The sequence below is a fragment of the Aotus nancymaae genome, unplaced genomic scaffold (genome assembly GCF_030222135.1).
Source record: "Aotus nancymaae isolate 86718 unplaced genomic scaffold, 86718_ANA_hifiasm-v0.15.2.pri h1tg000057l, whole genome shotgun sequence".
Lineage (NCBI taxonomy): Eukaryota > Metazoa > Chordata > Mammalia > Primates > Aotidae > Aotus > Aotus nancymaae.
The window spans coordinates 72,254,231-72,277,847 of record NW_026988471.1 but is presented as its reverse complement, the minus strand read 5'-3'; the positions used below and the strand labels follow the sequence as shown (position 1 = coordinate 72,277,847).

General features: G+C 39.6%; 1 protein-coding gene across 1 annotated transcript in view; it reads left to right on the top strand.

Moving 5' to 3' along the window:
* Positions 1 to 7,018: 7,018 nt before the first annotated feature.
* Positions 7,019 to 23,617, top strand: part of EXOC6B (exocyst complex component 6B) — a 742,202-nt gene continuing 725,603 nt past the window's right edge. Inside the window, exons 1-2 of the mRNA XM_064364233.1 lie at positions 7,019 to 7,128; positions 8,924 to 9,014. The gene's annotated coding sequence lies outside the window, so the exon portion shown is untranslated. The remainder of the gene's footprint in view (positions 7,129 to 8,923; positions 9,015 to 23,617) is intronic.

Sequence of the window (23,617 nt, the reverse complement as noted above, 5' to 3'; positions counted from 1 at the left end):
GGCTAATTGTTTTTAAGCTTTTGGTATTTTAACGCTGATAGGACCCTGTATACATGTATACCATTTGAAGTTGCCCTGCTTTTCACTTAGCTATTCACACTGAAAGATAAAGATCTTATTGGCCCAACAGCCTACTCTTTAAAGAATTTTAATAGCTTCTCCCTGCTCTCCTTAGAAGCAACCTGCTCTCCTTCAACCTGCCTTAGAAGACAGGTTGATGAAAGCACGATCCCATCCATCCATTCATGTGACATTTATTAAATTTCTACCATCTGTCAGACTTTGAAGAAAAGGAGGGGACAATGAAGGGATGGCAAAGCATCAGACTTAGCCTCTTCTGAACCTAGCTGCTTCTAGGAGGAACCACTTAGGAACAGCCCCTAAGGAGAGTGTGGTTTTCCTAGACTAGGAGAGAGTCTGGAAAATTCTTTTCTGAGGAAGACGATTATCTGCTTTAGCTAATTTTTGTATTTTTTGTAGACATGGATCTTGCTATGTTGCCCAGTCTGGCCTTGAAATCCTGATTTAAAGCAGTTTTGCTATCTTGGCTTGCCAAAGTGCAGCAATTATAGGTGTAAGCCACTGCACCTGGCCAACAGTAACTTTTTTTAAAAAAAAGATACAAATGTCTGAAAGGTAAGAAATATGTAAAAATTGTGTTAAAAACATAAGCCTGATGAAGGACATGGGTAGGGGAATGGGTGAAATTTGAATATGGTCTGTAGGTTAGTTATTGGCATTGAATCATTTCCTGATTTTGACCAAAGAACTATTGTTATATCAGAGAATGTTCTTGTTTTTGGAAATACACAGAAGTATTTAGTAAAGGGGCATCATATCTGCAACTTACTTTCAAATGTTTCTGAAAAAAAGTAGAATGAGTAAGGCAATGGTAAAATGTTAACATTTAGGAAACCTGCATTAAAAATATTCAGAAATTCTTTATACTATTCTTGAAACTTTTACGAAGTCTGAAATTATTTCTAACTAACAAAGTTTTTACAATGAACCATACTTGGCTCATGCCTATAATCCCAGCACTTTGGGAGGTTGAGGGAGGAGGATCACCTGAAGTTAGGAGTTTGAGACCAGCCTGGCCAACATAGTGTAAGCCATCTTTACTAAAAATATAAAAATTAGCTGAGTGTGGTGGTGCATGCCTGTATTCCCAGCTACTCAGGAGGCTGAGGCAGGAGAATCGCTTGAAGCCAGGAGGCAGAAGTTGCAGTGAGCTGATATCACACTACTGTATTCTAGCCTGGGTGACAGAGCAAAACTCCATCTCAAAAAAAAAAAAAAAAAAAAAAAAGAACCATACTTACAAGTCAAAAATAAAGTTTAAAAAAAAGTGAGCAAAGGATGTGAATAGACATTTATCCAAAGAAATTACACAAATGGCCAATAAGCACATAGAAAGATGTTCAACATAATTTGCCATCAGAGAGATACAAATTAAAATTACAATGAGATACCACTTCACATCCATTAAGATGGCTAAAATAAAACAGACAGATAACAAATATTGGCAGGTGATATGATTTGGCTGTGTCCCCATCCAAATCTCATCTTGAATTATAGTTTCCACAATTCCCATGTGTCATGGGAGGGACCCAGTAGGAGGTTAATTGAATCATGGAGGCAGGTCTTTCACATGCTGTTATTGTGATAGTGAGTAAGTCTCATGGGATCTGATGGTTTTATAAATGAGAGTTCCCCTGCATAAGCTCCCTCTTGCCTGCCACCATGTAAGACGTGCCTTTCACCTTTCATCTTCCACTATGATTATGAGGCCTCCCCAGACATGTGGAACTGTGAATACATTAATCCTCTTTTTCTTTATAAGTTACCCAGTCTTGGGTATATCTTTATCAGCAGTGGGAAAATGGACTAATACAGTAAATTGGTACTGAGAGTGGGGTGCTTCTGTAGAGATACCTGAAAATGTGGAAGTAACTTTGGAACTGGGTAACAGGCAGAGGTTGGAACAGTTTGGAGGACTCAGAAGATAAGAAAGTGTGGGAAAGTCTGGAACTTCCTAGAGACTTGTTGAATAGCTTTGACCAAAATGTTGATAGTGATATGAACAATAAGGTCCAGGCAGAGGTGGTCTCAGATGGAGATAAGGAACTTGGGAACTGGAGTAAAGGTCACTCTTGCTATGCAAAGAGACTGGCAGCATTTTGCCCCTGCCCTAGAGATCTGTGGAACTTCAAACTTGAGAGAGATGATTTAGGGTCTCCAGCAGAAGAAACTTCTAAGCAGTGAAGGATTAGAGAGGAAGCAATGCGTAAAAATTTGGAAAATTTGCAGCCTGATAATGCAATAGAAAAGAAAACTTCATTTTCTAGGGAGAAGTTCAAGCTCACTGCAGAAATTTGCATAAGTAACAAGGAGCCAAATAAGTAACAGGAAGCCAAGACAATGAGGAAGGTGTCTCCAGGGCATGTCAGAGACCTTCACAGCAGTCCCTTCCATCACAGGCCCAGAGACCTAGAAGGAAAAAATTGTTTCAAGGACTGGGCCCAGAACCCCTTGCTGTGTGCAGCCTAGGAACTTGATACCGTGTGTCGAGCTGCTCCAGCCATGGCTGAAAGAGGCCAAGGCACAGCTCATGCTGTGGCTTCAGAGGATGAAAGCCCCAAGCTTTGGCAGCTTCCACATGGTGTTGAGCTTGCTGATGCGGAGAAGTCAAGAATTGAGGTTTGGGAACCTCCACCATTTCAGAAGATATATGGAAATACCTGGATGTCCAGGCAGAAGTTTGCTGCAGGGCAGGGCCCTCATGGAGAATGTCTGCTAGGTCAGTACATAAAGGAAATGTGGGTTTGAAGCCCAGACACAGAGTCGCCACTGGGGCACTACCTAGTGGAGCTGTGAGAAAAGTGTCATGATCCTCCAGACATCGGAATGGTAGATCCACCAACAGCTTTCACCATAAGCCTGGAAAAGCCACAGACACTCAATGCCAGCCCATGAAAGCAGCCAGGAGGGAGGCTGTACCCTGCAAAGCCATAGGGGTGGGGCTGCCCAAGGCCACGGGAGCCCACCTCTTGCATCAGCATGACCTGGATGTGAGACATGGATTCGAAGGAAATAATTTTGGAACCTTAAGGTTTAATGACTGCCCTATTGGATTTTGGACTTCCAAGGAGTCTGTAGCCCCTTTGTTTTGGCCAATTTCTCCCATTTGGAATAGCTATATTTACTCAATGCCTGTATCCCCATTTTATCTAGGAAGTAACTAACTTGCTTTTCATTTTACAGGCTCAGAGGCAGAAGGGACTTGCCTTATCTCAGATGAGACTTTGGACTGTAGACTTTTGAGTTAATGCTGAGATGAGTTAAGACTTTGGGTGACTGTTAGGAAGGCATGACTGGTTTTGAAATGTGAGAACATGAGATTTGGAGGGGCCAGGGGTGAAATGATATGGTTTGGCTGTGTCCCCACCCATATCTAATCTTGAATTCTATCTCCCACAATTCCCACATGTGGGAGGGACTCCATGGGAGGTAACTGAATCATGGGGGCAGTCTTTCCCGTGTTCTTCTCATGGTAGTGAATAAGTCTCACTAGATCTGATGGCTTTATAAATGGGATTTCCCCTGTGCAAGCTCTCTTGCCTGCCACCAAGTAAGACATGTCTTTGGCCAGGCATGGTGGCTTACGCCTGTAATCCCAGCACTTTGGGAGGCCAAGGCAGGCAGATCATTTGAGGTCAGGAGTTTGAGACCAGCCTGGCCAACATGGTGAAACCCCATCTCTACTAAAAATACAAAAATTAGCTGGGCATGGTGGTGCATGCCCGTAATCCCAGCTACTTGGGAGGCTGAGGCCAGAGAATTGCTAGAACCCAGGAGGCGGGGGTTGCAGTGAGCCAAGATTGTGCCACTGCACTCCAGCTTGGGTGACAGAGTGAGACTCCATCTCAAAAACAAACAAACAAACAAACAAACAAAACACGGTGTGCCTTTTGCCTCCTAAGTAGCTGGGATTACATGGGATTACAGGTGTGTGCCACCACGCCCAGCTAATTTTTGTATTTTTAGTAGAGACAGGGTTTCACCCTGTTGGCCAGGCTGGTCTCAAACTTCTGACCTCAAGTGATCTGCCGCCTTGGCCTCTTAAAGTGTTGGCATTACAGGCATGAGCCACTGCACCCGGCCTGGAGGCCAGAATTCTGAAATCAAGGTATCAGTAGGGTTATACTCCCTCCAAAGTTTCTAGGGGGAGAATTCTTCCTTGACTCTTCCAGCTCCTGGTGGCTCCAGGCATTGCTACCAGCAATCCTCAATGTTCCTTGGCTTATAGCTGTGTAACTCCAAACTTTGCCTCTAACTTTACATGGCCTTCTTCTCTGTATGTGACTTGTCATTGAATTTAGGACCTGTCCTGAATCCAGGATTATCTCATCTCAAGAAACTAAATTTAATTATAGTTACAAATAAGGTCATATTTTTTCCAAATATGATCATATTCACAGGTTTCAAGTAGACATATCTTTTGAGGTCGAGGAGGGGGGACATACAACTCAACCCATTAGGATATATGATAGAGAAGCAGGGCTTTCTCATTAAGAAATTTGCTGGACAATTGAGCCCCAAATCTTGGCTTTTAGCCAAATTTGAAAAACTGATTTTTGAGAGATACACACAAAGGAAGCACCAAACACATTTCAATGGATACATTTATGAAGACACTGTTTCTGACATCCCAGTCATCACTTTTATGACATGGAAGTTACTGGAGCGAGTGAGTAATGCTTTTTGAAAAGGATGGGAACAATAAGATTTCATGTAGCTTATGGGCTTTCTGGGCAAATTTGAGTAAAGGGAAAAGGACTGGGAAGCAGAGGCACACAGAGAACAAAGATGTGTTTGATAAGAAAGATGGCAATGAAGTGAACCTGGGCTGGGTTAGGAAAGCAGGCTTTCATCCCTGCAGTGGCACTCCAGCTTCAGAAGGTCAATGCTGGACAGCTCCCACCTTTTCTTAGTAGCTTGAAAGAAAGGAAAAGACAGCCACGGTCCCTCTGCCTTCCTTTCCGCCAAGACCAAGCATTTCATCCCCCTCCCCCTACCCCCACCCCAAACTCATCTTTTCTTTATTGCTTCCTTTGTTCTGGGATTTCTCAATAATGTGTCACCTGGTGACAGCAGCTTTATGCATATTCTTTAGTTTCATTCATTCATTCATTTATGCATTCATTCAATAACTATTTATTCTATTTACTGAGTACCTACCAAGTACCAGACTTTGAAGACACCACGTTCATGCCACATATAGGTACTAGAGATACATCAATTTACAGAATAGGTAAAAATTCCTGTCTTCCTCAGGCTTACATTTTTGGAGAGAGAAACAGACAAAAAACAAATAAATAAATAAAACCTACGGTATGTTGGATGGAGCTTTGGTTTGAATATGTCCCCCAAGGTTCATGTGTTGGAAATTTTTTTTTGAGACAGGGTCTCACTCTGTTGCTCAAGCTGGAGTGCAGTGGCATGATCTAGGTGCACTGCAACCCCCACTTCCCAGGCTAAAGAGCTTCTCCCACCTCAGCCTCCTAAGTATCTGGGACTACAGGTGCATGCCACCATGCTCAGCTAATTTTTAAATTTTTTGTAGAGATGAGGTCTCACTATATTGCCCAGTCTGATCTCAAACTCCTGGACTCAAGCAATCCTCCCACCTGGATCTTCCAAAGTGCTGGGATTATAGGTGTGAGTCATGGCGCCCAGCCGTGTGTTAGAAACTTAATCCTTAATGCAACAGTGTTGGGAGGTGGAGCATAATAGGTAATTAGGCCAGTGGGCTCTGCCCTTGTGAATGGATTAATGCCATTGTCACATGAGTGAGTTATTATTGCAGGAGTGGGCTTGTTATAAAAGTGAGTTTGGGCTGGGCATGGTGGCTCATGACTGTAATCCCAGCACTTTGAGAGGCCAAAGCAGGTGGATTGCCTGAGCTCAGGAGTTTGAGACCTGCCTGGGAAACATGGTGAAACCTCATCTCTACTAAAAATTCAAAAAATTAGCTGGGCATGGTGGTGCGTGCCTGTAGTCCCAGCTACTCTGGTGGCTGAGGCATGATAAGTGCTTGAATTTGGGAAAGCAGACCTTGCAGTGAACTGAGATTGCACCACTGCACTCCAGTCTGGGTGACAGAGTGAGATTCTATCTTAAAAAAAAAAGAGTTTGGCTCTCTTGCTCTCTCATTCTCACACATACTCTCTTGTCCTTCTGCCTCTGCCATGGAATGGTGCAGCACAAAGGCCATTGCCAGAGTCTTGTGCCATGCTCTTGGGCTTCTCAGCCTCCATAATTATGAGCCTAATAAACTTCTATTGTTTATAAATTACCCATCTCAGGTATTCTGTTGTAGCAGCATAAAACAGACTAATATACATGATGATAAGTTTCAAAGGAAAATAAAACAAAGATGGTAGTTATGGAGTGCTGAGGTGGAGAGTGCTTGCAATTTAATACTGGGTGATCAGAGAATGCCACATTGAAAGCATAGTATTTCAGAAGAGAGCAGTAGGAGGTGAGAGAATGGCCCATGCAGCTATCCAGAGGAAGACTATTATTTCAGGCAGAGAAAACAGCAAGCACAGAGGCTCCTAAGTGGGAGGCTGCCTGGGTGGTCTGAAGAACAGGGAAAGGGCAGGGTTGCTTTAGTAGTGTTAGCAAGGCTAACACTACTATATATATATATATATAATAAGTATATATATACAATAAATATAAATATATATATATATATTTGGAGTGAAAAGGAGAGGTCTAGACTGTTGGTACAAATTTGAAAGTCTTCATCAGATAGATAGAAAAAGAGACAGATACAGGGCTACCAAATGAAATAAAGGACATCTAGTTAAATTTTAAACAAATAATTTTTAGTACATCTGATGCAATATTTGGCATATACTTATACAAAAAGTTATTTGTTACTTATCTGAAATTCAGGCTTAACTGTATTTTTGTTTGTTAAATCTAGCATTCCTAGCCTGAGAATCACTGGCCATGGAGGCAGGAGGAAAGTCATGAAAGTGTGACGTCTTGGAAGTATAATACAATTTTAAAAGTACTTCAAGAAGAAATGTGTTATCAAAATTTCACAAACTCCTGGTAAGTCAAGTAAATAGAGAATTGATTTAGTAAAATGGAAGTCATTGATGACCTTCATATGAGATGTTTCTGTGAAATGGTGGGTGCAAAAGTTTGGTTGAAGTAGGTTCAAGAGAGAATAGAGGCAAGGAACAGAAAAATGCCAAGGGCAGGATGTGTCGTTTGCATGAAAAAATGCCAAGGGCAGGATGTGTTGTTTACTCACTATCCATTTTTCTGTTACTGTTGAATCTTAGTCACAGATCTACAGCTGAAGCACAGAATACTGTTGGTAGCCCCAAGGATCATTCCATGTTTCCCTGTTTACAACAGGTTTTCTCCCATATGGACCTGCTTGTTTGCAGGACACATTCTCCTCCTGTCACCGTCTGATTCTAATTTCTGGAGCCTCTGTCTCTGCTTACAGTACTGTCTGCGGGGACCCCACTCCCCAGATTAGAAGATGCCAGTGTCAGCTTCCCTCAAAATTATATGTTACCATCAATATAATGTGTTTAGCAATGCTAATAAGACAAATGAGGTGTGTCATTAAGAATTGCAGCTGACATCTGAATATTCATTGCAAATACAAGTAAGCATGCTAGATGCAACTTGAAGTGAAAATAGCATTCATTATATACTTTTTATGTGTTGACATTTTATTACACTTTAAAGTATTATTGCAAGAGTAAAATTATGAGGTAATTAATGATGACTATAAAAACTGTTAATTTTAAATATCAAAAATTGCTAAGAGACTTTAAGCATGGTGACTCATGCCTGGAATCCTAGTACTTTGGGAGGCTGAGGTAGGAGGATTGCCTGAGTCTAGGGGTTTGGGACTAGCCTGGGCAACATAGGGAGACCTCATCTCTATAAAATAAAAAAATTAGCTGGATGTGGTGGCACATGCCTGTGGTCCCAGCTACTTGGGAGGCTGACGAGGGAGGATTACTTGAGCCCAGGAGGACTCAAGCTGTGATTGCACCACTGTATTCCAGCCTGGGTGACCCAGCGAGAACCTCTCTCTCTCTCTCTCTCTCTCAAAAAAAGAGATTTTAAGTAAATAGGGGGAATAGATTGAACTAATAGAAACCTTAAACAAGTACGTGAGATAATTTAGGAACAAATTTTTATTTCTTTTGATTGAATAAGCATTTAAATTATAAATAATAATACAGGCAAAAAAATTAAAATTACAACTGAAAACTGCTATAAACAGAAAACTTTGTAAGGTCACTAGTATAAAATAAATATTCTGAAATCAATAGTTTCACAGCTCATTAGAAGACATAATAGAAGACTACATCTAATAGGGCAAAAAAGAGAGAATAGTAGGTATAAATTTTAGCAAAAATGTGCATATCTACATAAGGAAAACTAAAACTTTGCCAAAGAACAAAAAAGTAGATGAGAATAGAAAACTATAAAGTGTTCTTGAACAGGAAGACTCAGCATTATATTACAAAGATGTTAGTTCTCCTTAAATTAATTAAATATTTTTAATAGAATCTCGATAAAAATACTAAGTGTTTTTCTCAAATGAAACCAGCAAGAATAGATATAAACTAAATGTAATGCTGGGCACTAGATTAAATCCTGTATTGGAGGTGGGAGAAATGCTAAAAAGGGTATTATTGGGTCAAAGGGCAAAATAAAAACATGAATGGTTGAATAGATACAAGTATTGTATCAATGTAAATTCATGAGGTTGGTCATTGTGCTGTGATTATGTACAAGAATATTCCTAGTTTTAGGAAATGCACATTTGGGGAACTGAGGGGTAAAGACCATGATGTATGAAATTTATCCTTAGATGGGTCAGCAAAAAAGTTATGTATGAAAGAGGAGAAGAAGAGAAGATGAAACTACAAAACAAATATTAACAAGTGTGATCCTGGGTAAAGGTATGTGGCTATTTTTGTACTACTTTTGTGTTTGCAACAATTTGTGAATTTAAATGTATTCCAAATAAAGAGTAAAAAAGAAAAGAATGGGTAGAAAGAGTCTGAAAAGAAGAGCAATTGAAGGAGATTAGTCTGACCATAAAGATACTATTGAAATGGTATGGTTTTGGTACATGTATAGACACACAGACAAAGAAACAGAAAGAAAAGTACAGAAAAGGTTGACTAGCATAGGGAAATTTAGTTTATTATAAAGGAGGCATCTCAATGTCAATAAATTGTGTTGTGATAACTGGGTATCTATCTGGAAAAGATAAAGTTGGATCCATAACCCACACTATTCCTCAAGATAAACTCCAAATGTAGTAAAGATTTTTATAGAAAAAAAAACCCCTCAAAAATAGTAGAAGAAAATATGGACAAATTTCTTTGTAACATTGGAGTGAGGAAGGCCTTTCTATGATTCGAAGTCCAGAAACCAAATAAAAAGAGATTTATATATTTTACTACACAAAAAGATTCTGATGACACAAAAGTAGTTATAAGGCAGAGAAAAATAGGAAATGTTTTTGCATTTCATAAGACTGAAGAAGGGGTTTTTGTTGTTGTTTTTTTTTTTTTTGAGACAGAGTCTTGCTCTGTCGCCCAGGCTGGAGTGCAGTGGCACAATCCTGGGTCACTGCAACTTCTGCCTCCCAGGTTCAAGCAATTCTCTTGCCTCAGCCTCCTGAGTAGCTGGGATTATAAGTGAACACCACTATGCCGAGCTAATTTTTGTATTTTTAGTAAAGATGGGGTCTTGAACTCCTGACCTCAAGTGATCTACCTACCTTGTAAGGTTGCTAATATAAAATAAATATTCTGAAATCAATAGTGTCATCGCACCTCCCAAAATGTCATCATACCCACCCCCTCTTTGTTTTTTAAAGATATAAGGATTTCATTGAAATGAAGACAAAAAGACAACCCAATAAAAATAGACAAAGGATATGAACAGATAATTCTGAGAAAAAGAAATACAAATGACTTTAAACTCATAGAAGATGCTCAATTTCACTCAAAATATGAGAGCTGCAAATTAAAACAAAATTGACATGCCATTTATCATCTATGAGCTTGGTTAAAAAAAAATCCAAATGTTTGATGACACATAATTTTGGCAAGAAACTCTTATGCATTGCTTATTGGAGTCCCAAAGATTACAATCCTATGTAAAGCAATTTGGAAATATCTCAAAATTACACGTTTCTACCCTCTGACCAGTAATCTCACTTCTGGAAACTTACATCAAATATACTTCACATGCATGAAATAACTTGTGTTAAAGGTCATGCATGGCAGCATTGGTTATAACAACAAAACACCGGAAAAGATCCAAATGGACCTAGTTAAGTACTCTTAAGATACAGCCTACAGAATGGAATAATAGGCAGCTATAAAAATGAATGAAAATTGCTCTTTATACTGATGTGAAAAAATCTCTAGAATATACTGAATGAAGAAGGCAAAGTAAAAAATAGAAAAAAGTGTATCTTATGCAAAACGCAATCCTGTGCAATAAAGGGGGGAATAAAAATACATATTTAGATTTTCTGTATTCACATATTAAATACTGGAAAGAGCCTCAATAAATTATAAAACTAGTCAGCTATAGAGGAGGGAGAGGGAAGTTGGGGTGAAAGTGAATATACTCAGGGTGAGTCTTTTGCATTACTTTGACTTTTTAAACCATCTAAATGTATTCCCTCTTCAAAAAATAAACAAACAGCTCCTTAAAAACATAAATGTTCTTAAAAAGTTAGGAGTGATAATAGAATTATAATCTTTGTAGACTTGCTTGGTATTTTAGCATTCATAACGTTCAATGAAATCTTCAAAAACAATATTTAATTTTTAGATAGTATCATTTAGCTTTGAGTCTTTAGAAAAAAAGTCTTATTTGAGAGAGTCTAAAAAAAAAAAGAAGTCCTATTTGAGAATTGTTTACATCTTGTTGAGGATGACTTCAAAGGAGAATATCAACTTTGCCACCCTAGAGTTTATAAGGAGGAAAACTCTAAAATGATGTAGAAAACCACCATGTTGAAACAGCTTTGATTAAGATAGAATATAAACAATGAATAGACTAAGTTCTGAGAAAGATGAGGTATCTCAAACCCATTCTGTTTTCACTAATCAAATTTCAAAACAACAGGCTTTTAAAAAGTGTTTCAAGAAGATAGTTCCTTTTACTCTTGAGTCTATGCAAAAATTTAAATAGAAAGCTTGATAAAAATATTGCTATAGACTGCCAACTATTTTTAGTGGTAGATGAAGGATTTTTGACATTTGATGAAGATATAAAGTTCCTTCTATAAAATGTGTTACTAAAAGCAGTTTCTAGAATTAAAGTCTGCTGTGTATAAGAAGGTTAATGATATTATTAAATGTGCTACTTTTATACCCTCTATATCAGACACTTGGACATGAAGAAACAACCAGAAGTTTTTTTAAAATAAAGATAGCACGATGGGTTACTGGCAATAAACAGAAAGAGAGTAGATCTTTTCCATATTCTTCAGCCAAAGCAAACTATGTGATATACAAGATACTGTGGAGTTGCCTTTGCCGTGTCGTGTACTTATTTGAGATGTTCACAGAAGATAACGCAACACTTATGACATATTAGGAAGGCTGCTTAAATAGCAAAATAAAGCCTTGACCTTTTACTTTGCAGATCACTGTAGCAACACAACAACCCATGTGATTTGCAGAGAAAAGAGTTTACTGCCTGGAACCTGCCGTAGCCATAATCAACTCGGTTGTCTTGTGAGGGCAATATTCCTTTCACTGAAACCCGTTGTAAAGATCCTCCTATCAGCTTATTCTAGTGACAGTTGTGAAACTGATGAACATGCAGTAAAACCTGAGATGCAGATGTTGTGATGGTTAATATTAAGCACCAACTTGATTGGATCAAAGAATGCAAAGTGTTGTTCTTGGATGTGTCTGTGAGGGTATTGCCAAAGGAGATTAACATGTGAGTCATCGGATTGGGAGAGGCAGACCCACCCTCAATCTGGGTGGGTACCATCTAATCAACTGCCAGTGCAGCTAGATTAAAGCAGGCAGAAGTTGGAAAGAGCAGACTTGCTGAGTCTTCTGGTCTTCATCTTTCTCCCGTGCTGGATGCTTCCTGCCCTCAAACATCAGACTCCCAAGTTGTTCATTGTTCAGCTTTTTGACCCTTGGACTGACACTAATGATTTACTAGGGCCTCTCGGGTCTTCGGCCACAGACTGAAGGCTGCACTGTCCGCTTCCCTACCTTTGAGGTTTTGGGACTCACGCGGGCTTCCTCACTCCTCAGCTTGCAGATAGCCTATTGTGGGACTTCACTTTGTGATCATATGAGTCAATTATCCTAATAAACTCCCCTTTGTACATACATATTTCCTACTAGTTCTGACCCTTTAGAGAACTCTGACTAATACAGATGTAAATTCAGAATTTAAATTATATAATTCCATCTTATCCTATTTCAAGATTTAGGATTTAAAGTCAAATATTTTCTCAAGTGATTGTTTTGCAGCAGCAAGTACATGGGAAAAATATTGTAAATAAAATTATATTTGAGGACAATTATCTTAAATCTGATTTTGAAAATATTAGAGGCCAGGCATAGTGGCTCGCACCTGTCATTCTAGCAAGATTACAGGAGTGAGCCATCATGCCTGGCCTCTGAATAGTTTGGGAGGCTAAGCCAGGAGGATCATTTGAGGACAAGAGTTTGAGACCAGTGTCAGCAATAAAGCAAGACTCTATCTCTACAAAAAATTAAAAATTTAGCCTGGTGTGGTGGCACATATGTAGTCCAACTACTCAGGTGGCTGAAGCAGGAGGGTCACTTCAGTCCAGGAGTTTGAGGTTACTGTGAGCTATGACTGGGCCACTACCACACTCCAGCTTGGGTGACACAGTGATACCCTATCTCAAAAAAGAAAAAAAAAAAAGAAAATAGTCATAAAGCATTTTCTTTCAGCAGTGCACTAAGCTTCAGTTTGTAAAACTGCCATAATGAAAATGTACTGTTACCATCAACTTAATCTTTAATCAATAATGAAAGAAGATGTTTTTACCTTGATCAGGTACTATTAAAGAGAAAGAAAAGTTCAATAGCATGGTAGCGGCATCACCATAAGCAGTGTCTAAATGGCAGAGAAAGCCAAAAAAAAATATTTTGCTCTTGTACCCACCTCCGATGAAAATGAGCATCTATTTAGAATTACAGATATTCAGTATAGTAACCACAGGAGCAAACTGACAGTGCTGATGAATTACTATAATGGGTTAAAATCTGACGATTAACACTGTAATAATACAATTCAAAAAACTGTATATTTATATTCAAGTGTTCATGGCAGCATTATTCACAATAGCCCCAAATTGGAAACAATGTGAAAGTCCATCAGCTGGTAAATGGATAAATAAAATTGCTGTATCCATACAACCCTTGACAATAAAAAGGAACAAAGTCCTGATATATGCCACAACGTAGGTGAACCTCATGAAAGAAGCCAGACAATGCATAACTACGTATTGTATAATTCCACTTATATGAAATTTCTAGAAAGGGCAAAACTATAGAGTCAGAAGGAAAATCAGTGGTTATCTCAGACTAGGAGTGGAAGAGCGATGAGCTGCAAATAAGCATGAGATAGCTTTTTACAGTGATAGGAAGGTTCTAAAACTAGATTACAACTGTCAGAGTTATACAGTACAGCTCTTAATTTAGTGTTTTGATCCATTATGAATTAATTTTTTGCTTTGCCTAAACAACAGACATTTATTTTCTCATAGTTTTGGAGACTAGAAGTCCAAGATCAAGGTGGTGTTGGGGCTGGTGTCTGGTGAGGGCTCTCCTCCTGGCAGGAGATGGCCACCTTCTCATTGCGTTCTCACATGGACTTTCCTCTGTGTGCATGGGCAGACAGAGAGCACTCTCTGCTGTCTCTGCCTCACTGCAAACAAGAGGATCATCAGAAGACTAAGTGTCCCTCTCTCTCTCATGGGGGGCCACCTCTTCCTTCGAGGCCATTACAGCCACAACCTCACCAACCCATCTGACAAGGGAGTCAGGCTGATCTCGAACACCTGGGCTCAAGCAATCCTCCCATCTCAGCCTCCCAAAGTACTGGGACAAACATGAGCCACTGTGCTCTGCCAGATGGCTATTAAAAAAAAAAAAGAAAAAAGAAAATAACAAGTGTTTTAAGGATGTGGAGCAACTGGATCTCTTGTGTACTGTTAGTGGGAATGTAAAATGGTAGATATTTTACATCCTCCTTTCAACTTAGGTGATTTTTATTTCATTTTCTTGCCTAATTCTTTGGCTGGAACTTCCAATACTATATTGAATAGAAGTGGTGAAAGTTGGCATCCTTATCTTGTTCCTGATCTTAGAGGAAAAGTTTTTAGTCTTTCACCATTGATTATGATATTTGCTATGGGTTTTTCATATATGGCTTTTATTACATTGAGGTGATAGTCCTTCTATTTCTAGTTTAATGTGTATTTTTTTTTTTTATCATAAAAGGGTGTTGAATTTTGTCAAATGCTTTTTCTATGTCAATTGAGAAGATCAAGTGGTTTTTCTCCCCACAAAACCTGTTAATGTGGTGTATTATAATAATGGATTTTCAAAGGTTGAACCATCCTTTCATTCCAGGAATAAATCTCACTGGGCTATGATATGTAATTCTTTTAATGTGCTGCCGAGTTCAGTTTGCTGAAGATTTTGTTGAGGATTTTTGCATCACTGTTCATAAAGGATATTAGTTTGTAGTTTTCTTCTCTTGTAGTATCTTTTTTTGGCTTTGGTAGCAGAGTAATGCTGATCTCATAGAAAGAGTCAGGGAATGTTTTCTCTTCTTCAGTTTTTTGGAAAAGTTTAAGAAGGATTGGCATTAGTTCTTTAAATGTTTGGTGGAATTCACCAGTGATGCCATTAGATCCAGGGCTTTTCCTTTCTTTTCTTTTCTTTTCTTTTCTTTTCTTTCTTTCTTTCTTTTTTTTTTTTTGAGACAGTCTCGTTCTGTCACCCAGGCTGGAGTGCAGTGGTGATCTCAGCTCACTGCAATCTCCACCTCTTGGGTTCAAGGGATTCTTGTGCCACAGCTATCCAAGTAGTTGAAATTACAGGCACGTGCCACCACAGCTGGTTAATTTTTGTATTTTTAGTAGAGACAGTGTTTTGCCACATTGGCCAGGCTAGTCTTGATCTCCTGGCCTCAAGTTATCTGCCTGCCTCAGCCTCCCAAAGTGCTGGGATTACCGGCATGACCCACCATGCCCGGTCTAGATCTAGGGCTTTTCTGATGCCCCAAATCTGGAGATTTTTAATTAATGATTCAATTTCCTTATTCTTTATAGGTCTACTCAGATTCTCTGTTTCTTCATAATTTAATCTTGATAGATTTTGTATTTCTAGGAATTTGTCCATTTCATGTGGGTTTTTCAATTTGTTGACATACAATTGTTCTTCACACTCTCTTATAATCGTTTTTATATCTGTAGAATCAGTAATAATCTCCCCACTTTCATTTCCAGTTTTGGTAATTGATGGCTTCTTCTTCTTCTTCTTATTTTTTTTTTGAGACTGGGTCTTGCTCTGTCTCTTAGGCTGGAGTGCAGTGGCCTGATCATGGCTTATTGCAGCCTCGACATCCCAGGCTTAAGCAGTCCTCCCACTTCACCCTCCTGAGTGGCTGGGACTACAGGGGTACACCATCATACCCAGTTAATTAAAAAAAAAATTTTTTTTTTTTTAGAGATAGAATCTCACTATGTTGCCCAGGCTGATCTCAAACCCCTGGGCTCAAGTCATCCACCAACCGCAGCCTCCCAAAGTGCTGGGATTACAGATGTGAGCCACTGCAACTGGCCTCATTTTAAAAGTCCATCTAGCTAAATGTTTGTTATATTCAAAGAACCAGCTTTTGGTTTTATTAATTTTCTTTGTTATTTTTCTGTTCTCTACTCTGTTGATCTCTGTGCTCATCTTGTAAGTTTCCTTTTTTATGCTAGCTTTGGGTTTAGTTTGCTCTTCTTTTTCTAGTTCCGTAAGTTTTAAAGTTAGGTTTGACATCTTTCTGTTTTAATGTAAACATGTAAGCTATAAATTTCTACTACAGCACTGCCTTAAGGCACAAGACCATAAATTTTGGTGTGCTTTGTTTTCATTTGCATTTGAATTTCTTCTCTGATTTATTGGTTATTTTCATAAGTTTGTAAATTTTCTGGTTTTATGTCTTTTTTTTTTAATTTTTTATTTTTTATTGCATTTTAGGTTTTGGGGTACATGTGAAGAACATGCAAGATTGTTGCATAGGTACACACATGGCAGTGTGATTTGCTGCCTTCCTCCCCATCACCTATATCTGGCATTTTTCCCCATGCTATCTCTCCCCAACTCCCCACCCCTTGCTGTCCCTCCCCTATTTCCCCCCGACAGAACCCAATGTGTGATGCTCCCCTCCCTGTGTCCATGTGTTCTCATTGTTCAACACCCACCTATGAGTGAGAACATACAGTGTTTGATTTTCTGTTCTTCTGTCAGTTTGCTGAGAATGATGGTTTCCAGGTTCATCCATGTCCCTACAAAGGACATGAACTCATCATTTTTGATGGCTGCATAGTATTCCATGGTGTTTATGTGCCACATTTTCCCTGTCCAGTCTATCATCGATGGGCATTTGGGTTGGTTCCAGGTCTTTGCTATTGTAAACAGTGTTGCAATGAACATTCGTGTGCATGTGTCCTTACAGTAGAACGATTTATAATCCTTTGGATATATACCCAGTAATGGGATTGCTGGGTCAAATGGAATTTTTATTTCTAGGTCCTTGAGGAATCGCCACACTGTCTTCCACAATGGTTGAACTAATTTACATTCCCACCAACAGTGTAAAAATGTTCCTGTTTCTCCACATCCTCTCCAGCATCTGTTGTCTCCAGATATTTTAATGATGGCCATTCTAACTGGTGTGAGATGGTATCTCAATGTAGTTTTGATTTGCATTTCTCTAATGACCAGTGATGATGAGCATTTTTTCATATGTTTGTTGGCCTCATGTATGTCTCCTTTTGTAAAGTGTCTGTTCATATCCTTCACCCACTTTTGAATGGGCTTGTTTGTTTTTTTCTTGTAAATCTGTTTTAGTTCTTTGTAGATTCTGGATATCAGCCATTTGTCAGATGGGTAGAATGCAAAAATTTTTTCCCATTCTGTTGGTTGCCGATTCACTCTAATGACTGTTTCTTTTGCTGTGCAGAAGCTGTGGAGTTTGATTAGGTCCAATTTGTCTATTTTGGCTTTTGTTGCCAATGCTTTTTGTGTTTTGGTCATGAAGTCCTTGCCTACACCTATGTCCTGAATGGTTTTGCTTAGATTTTTTTCTATGACTTTTATGGTGTTAGGTCTTATGTTTAAGTCTTTAATCCATCTGGAGTTAATTTTAGTGTAAGGTGTCAGGAAGGGGTCCAGTTTCTGCTTTCTTCACATGGCTAGCCAGTTTTCCCAACACCACTTATTAAACAGGGAATCCTTTCCCCATTGCTTGTTTTTGTCAGGTTTGTCAAAGATCGGATGGTTGTAGATATGTTGTGTTGCCTCCGAAGCCTCTGTTCTGTTCCATTGGTCTATAGCTCTGTTTTGGCACCAGTACCATGCTGTTTTGATTACTGTAGGCTTGTAGTATAGTTTGAAGTCTGGTAGTGTAATGCCTCCTGCTTTGTTCTTTTTGCTTAGAATTGACTTGGCTATGCGGGCTCTCTTTTGGTTCCATATGAAGTTTGAGGTGTTTTTTTCCAGTTCTGTGAAGAAGGTCATTGGTAGCTTGATGGGGATAGCATTGAATCTGTAAATTACATTGGGCAGTATGGCCATTTTCACGATATTGATTCTTCCTAACCATGAATGTGGAATGTTTCTTCATCTGTTTGTGTCCTCTCTGATTTTGTTGAGCAATGGTTTGTAGTTCTCCTTGAAGAGGTCCTTTACGTTCCTTGTTAGTTGTATTCCTAGGTATTTTCTTCTCTTTGTAGCAATTGTGAATGGCAGTTCGTTCTTGATTTGGCTCTTTTTAAGTCTGTTATTGGTGTATAGGAATGCTTGTGATTTTTGCACATTGATTTTGTATCCTGAGACTTTGCTGAAGTTGCTTATCAGTTTCAGGAGATTTGGGGCTGAGACGATGGGGTCTTCTAGATATACAATCATGTCATCTGCAAATAGAGACAATTTGACTTCCTCCTTTCCTGTTTGAATACCCTTTATTTCTTTTTCTTGCCTGATTGCTCTGGCTAGAACTTCCAATACTATATTGAATAGGAGTAGTGAGAGAGGGCATCCTTGTCTAGTGCCAGATTTCAAAGGGAATGCTTCCAGTTTTTGCCCATTCAGTATGATATTGGCTGTTGGTTTGTCGTAAATAGCTTTTATTATTTTGAGATATGTTCAGTCAATACCTAGTTTATTGAGGGCTTTTAGCATAAAGCGCTGTTGAATTTTGTCGAAGGCCTTCTCCGCATCAATTGAGATAATCATGTGGTTTTTGTCTTTGGTTCTGTTTATGTGGTGAATTATGTTTATAGACTTGCATATGTTGAACCAGCCTTGCATCCCTGGGATGAATCCTACTTGATCATGGTGGATAAGCTTTTTGATGTGCTGTTGCAATTGGTTTGCCAGTATTTTATTGAAGATTTTTACATCTATGTTCATCATGGATATTGGCCTGAAGTTTTCTTTTCTTGCTGAGTCTTTGCCAGGTTTTGGTATCAGGATGATGTTGGTCTCATACAATGATTTGGGAAGGATTCTCTCCTTTTGGATTGTTTGGAATCGTTTCAGAAGGAATGGTACCAGCTCCTCTTTATATGTCTGGTAGAATTCAGCTGTGAACTCATCTGGACCTGGGCTTTTTTTGGGTGGTATGCTCTTAATTGCTTCCTCAACTTCAGACCTTGTTATTGGTCTGTTCAGGGTTTTGACTTCTTCCTGGTTTAGGCTTGGGAGGATGCAAGTGTCCAGGAATTTATCCATTTCTTCCAGGTTTACTAGTTTATGTGCATAGAGTTGTTTGTAATAATCTCTGATGATGGTTTGTATTTCTGTGGAATCTGTGGTGATATCCCCTTTATCATTTTTTATTGCATCTATTTGATTCTTCTCCCTTTTCTTTTTTATTAATCTGGCTAGTGGTCTATTTTGTTGATCTTTTCGAAAAACCAGCTCCTGAATTTATTGATCTTTTGAAGGGTTTTTTGTGTCTCTATCTCCTTCAGTTCTGCTCTGATCTTAGTTTTTTCTTGTCTTCTGCTAGGTTTTAAGTTTTTTTGATCTTGCTCCTCTAGCTCTTTCAATTTTGATGATAAGGTGTCGATTTTAGATCTCTCCTTGCTTCTCATGTGGGCATTTATTGCTATATATTTTCCTCTAGAGACTGTTTTAAGTGTGTCCCAGAGATTCTGGTATGTTGTGTCTTCATTCTCGTTTGTGTCGAAGAACATCTTTATTTCTGCCTTCATTTCATTGTTTATCCAGTCGACATTCAAGAGCCAGTTGTTCAGTTTCCATGAAGCTGTGAGGTTCTGAGTTAGTTTCTGAATTCTGAGTTCTAACTTGATTGCACTGTGGTCTGAGAGACTGTTTGTTATGATTTCCATTCTTTTGCATTTGCTGAGGAGTGATTTACTTCTAATTATGTGGTCAATTTTAGAGTAGGTGTGATGTGGTGCTGAGAAGAATGTATATTCTGTGGATTTGGGGTGGAGAGTTCTGTAAATGTCTATTAGGTTTGCTTGTTCCAGGTCTGAGTTGAAATCCTGGATATCCTTGTTAATTTTCTGTCTCATTGATTTGTCTAATATTGACAATGGTGTGTTGAAGTCTCCCACTATTATTGTGTGGGAGTCTTAGTCTCTTTGTAAGTCATTAAGAACTTGCCTTATGTATCTGGGTTCTCCTGTATTGGGTGTGTATATATTTAGGATCGTTAGCTCTTCTTGTTGCATTGATCCTTTTACCATTATGTAATGTCCTTCTTTGTCTCTTTTGATCTTTGTTGGTTTAAAGTCTATTTTATCAGAGATGAGAATTGCAACTCCTGCTTTTTTTTGCTCTCCATTTGCTTGGTAAATCTTCCTCCATCCCTTTATTTTGAGCTTTTGTGTATCCTTGCATGTGAGATGGGTTTCCTGGATACAGCACACCGATGGGTTTTGGCTTTTTATCCAATTTGCCAGTCTGTCTTTTGATTGGGGCATTTAGCCCATTTACATTTAGGGTTAATATTGTTATGTGTGAATTTGGTCCTGCCATTTTGATGCTAGCTGGCTGTTTTGCCCATTAGTTGATGCAGTTTCTTCACTGTGTTGATGCTCTTTACCATTTGGTATGTTTTTTGAGTGGCTGGTACTGGTTGTTTCTTTCTATGTTTAGTGCTTCTTTCAGGAGCTCTTGTAAAGCAGGCCTGGTGGTGATTAAATCTCTGAGTACTTGCTTGTTTGCAAAGGATTTTATTTTTCCTTCACTTATGAAGCTTTGTTTGGCTGGATGTGAAATTCTGGGTTGAAAGTTCTTTTCTTTAAGGATGTTGAATATTGGCCCCCACTCTCTTCTGGCTTGTAGGGTTTCTGCTGAAAGATCTGCTGTGAGTCTGATGGGCTTCCCTTTGTGGGTAACCCGACCTTTCTCTCTGGCTGCCCTCAGCATTTTCTCCTTCATTTCAACCCTGGTGAATCTGACGATTATGTGCCTTGGGGTTGCTCTTCTTGAGGAATATCTTTGTGGTGTTCTCTGTATTTCCTGGACTTGAATATTGGCCTGTCTTGCCAGGTTGGGGAAGTTTTCCTGGATAATATCCTGAAGAGTATTTTCCAGCTTGGATTCATTCTCTCTGTCACATTCAGGTACATCTATCAAACGTAGGTCTTTTCACATAGTGCCATATTTTTTGGAGACTTTGTTCATTCCTTTTTTCTCTATTCTTGCCTTCTCGTTTTATTTCATTGAGTTGATCTTAGACCTCTGATATCCTTTCTTCTGCTTGGTCAATTCGGCTGTTGAAACTTGTGTATGCTTTGCAGAGTTCTCGTGTTGTGTTTTTCAGCTCCATCAATTCACTTCTATTCCTCTCTAAGTTGTTTATTCTCGTTAGCATTTCATCAAATCTTTTTTTCAAGGTTCTTAGTTTCTTTGCATTGGGTTAGAACATGTTCTTTTAGCTTACAGAAGTTTCTTATTACCCACCTTCTGAAGCCTGATTCTGTCAATTCATCACACTCATTCTCCATCCAGCCTTGTTCCCTTGCTGGTGAGGAGTTGTGGTCCCTTGTTGGAGGAGAGGTGTTCCGGTTTCAGGCATTTTCATCCTTTTTGCACTGGTTTCTTCCCATCTTTGTGGATTTATCCACCTGTCATCTTTGTAGTTGTTGACTTTCAGATTGGGTCTCTGAGTGGACATCCCGTTTGTTGATGATGAAGTTATTTCTTTCTGTTTCTTAGTTTTCCTTCTAACTTTCCCGTTTGTTGATGATGAAGTTATTTCTTTCTGTTTCTTAGTTTTCCATCTGGTCCCTCTGCTGTAGGACTGCTGAGGTCCACTCCAGGCCCTGCTTGCCTGGGGATCACCTGCAGCAGCTGCAGAACAGTAAGGGTTGCTGCCAGTTTCTTCTTCTACTATCTTTGTCCCAGAAGGATACCTGCCAGATGTCAGTCTGATCTCTCCTTTATGAGGTGACTCTTTGGATATATGTGGGTCAGGGAGCTGCTTGAGGATACAGTCTGTCCTTTATAGGAGCTCGAGTGCTGAGCTGTGAGCTCCATTGTTCATTCAGAGCTGCTGGGCAGGTACGTTTAAGTCTGCTGCAGCAGAACTCATAAACCCCACCCCCCCTTTTTTTTCCCCAGGTGCTCTGTCCCAGGGAGTTAGGGCTTTATTTATGAGTTTCTGTTGCACTGTTGGCTTTTTTCAGGGCTGCCCTGCTGAGCGAGGAGGCAGCCTAGTCACTGTCTGCCTGCAGAGGCTTTGCTGAGCTGCTGTGGGCTCCGCCCAGCTGCTGTGTGAACTTCCCTGCAGTCCTGTTTATAAGGGGGGAGTTGGAACTGCCTCGGCAATGGCAGCCCACCTCTATAATGGTGGACTCTCTCTGTAATGGTGGACTGCCTCAGCAAAGGCGGACTGCCTCAGCAATGGTAAACTACCACCATAGTGGTGGACTGCCTCGGTAATGGTGGACGCCCCTCCCCCACAGAGCTGGACCATCTCGGGTTCAGCTGTCCCTGCTGTGAAACTCTCAATCCAGAGCATTTCCGATTGCTGTTTTTTGTGGGGGTGGGACCAGCTGAGCCTGATCACCTGGCTCCCTGCCTCAAAGCCCCTTTTTTTTTTCTTTTTTTAGTTGAATGGTTGATTCTGTCTCCCAGGTGTTCTAGTTGCCTGTTGAAAAGGCACCGGGATCTGTGTGATTTCCCATGCGGCAACCCACTGCACCAGCTGAAACAGCTGCACTGAGATTCACGCTGCTTTTTGCCCAGGAATCTCCTGGCCTGGCTCCCTGTTTAAGTCCCCTTTTTAATCAGATGAATGGGTGACTCTGTCTCCCAGGAGCTCCAATCGCCAGCTAAAACGGCTCCCGGACCTGTGTATTTTGTATGGAGAACGGCCGTGCTGGGGCGCCAGCAAAACAGCCACTCTGACGAAAACAGCTGTGCCAGCCAAAACAGCCGTGGGGGCCAAATCAGCCACGCTGACGACCCATGGGGCTCCTCCACCTGGGAATCTCCTGGTCTATGGGCAATAAAAAATCCGTCTGGAAATGCAGCATCCACTCACCCTCTGTGCTTTCGCTGGGAGCTGCAATCCTGAGCTGCTCCTAATTGGCCATCTTGGATCCCTTCTCTGTTTTTTTTTTTTTTTTTTTTCTTTTCTCTTCTTTTTCACATTGTTTTGATTAGTAAACATGACTATTTAGTATCAGATATAAATTATGAGTGCCATAAATTAGTACCATTTCTACTTACTATCCACAATTACCAGAATAATCTTTTAACTTCATAATTCCTATTTTTTTCTATCCTTTTACTTTACAACTAATCTCAGCTTCTTTAGATTTTTAAAAGTAGGTGCTTTATAATACATTTTCATCAAGAAATACATTTAACTAAAAAAGAAGTTAAATGAAATGCTCTTATATATTGAATTATCAAGAATACCAGAATACCAAAGAATAATAATTCATAGTTTATGTAATACATTTTCATAAAGTCAAATACATTATTTCATTTGATCCTTACGATGTTTCTGAAATAAATTATCACCATTTTATAGTTGAGGCAACTTAGACAGTGGCAGAGCTGGAATGAGAATTAAGAACTGATTGATTGTCGGGCGTGGTGGCTCATGCTTGTAATCCCAGCACTTTGGGAGGCCGAGGCGGGTGGATCACGAGGTCAAGAGATCGAGACCATCCTGGTCAACATGGTGAAACCCCGTCTCTACTAAAAATACAGAAAATTAGCTGGGCATGGTGGCGCATGCCTGTAATCCCAGCTACTCAGGA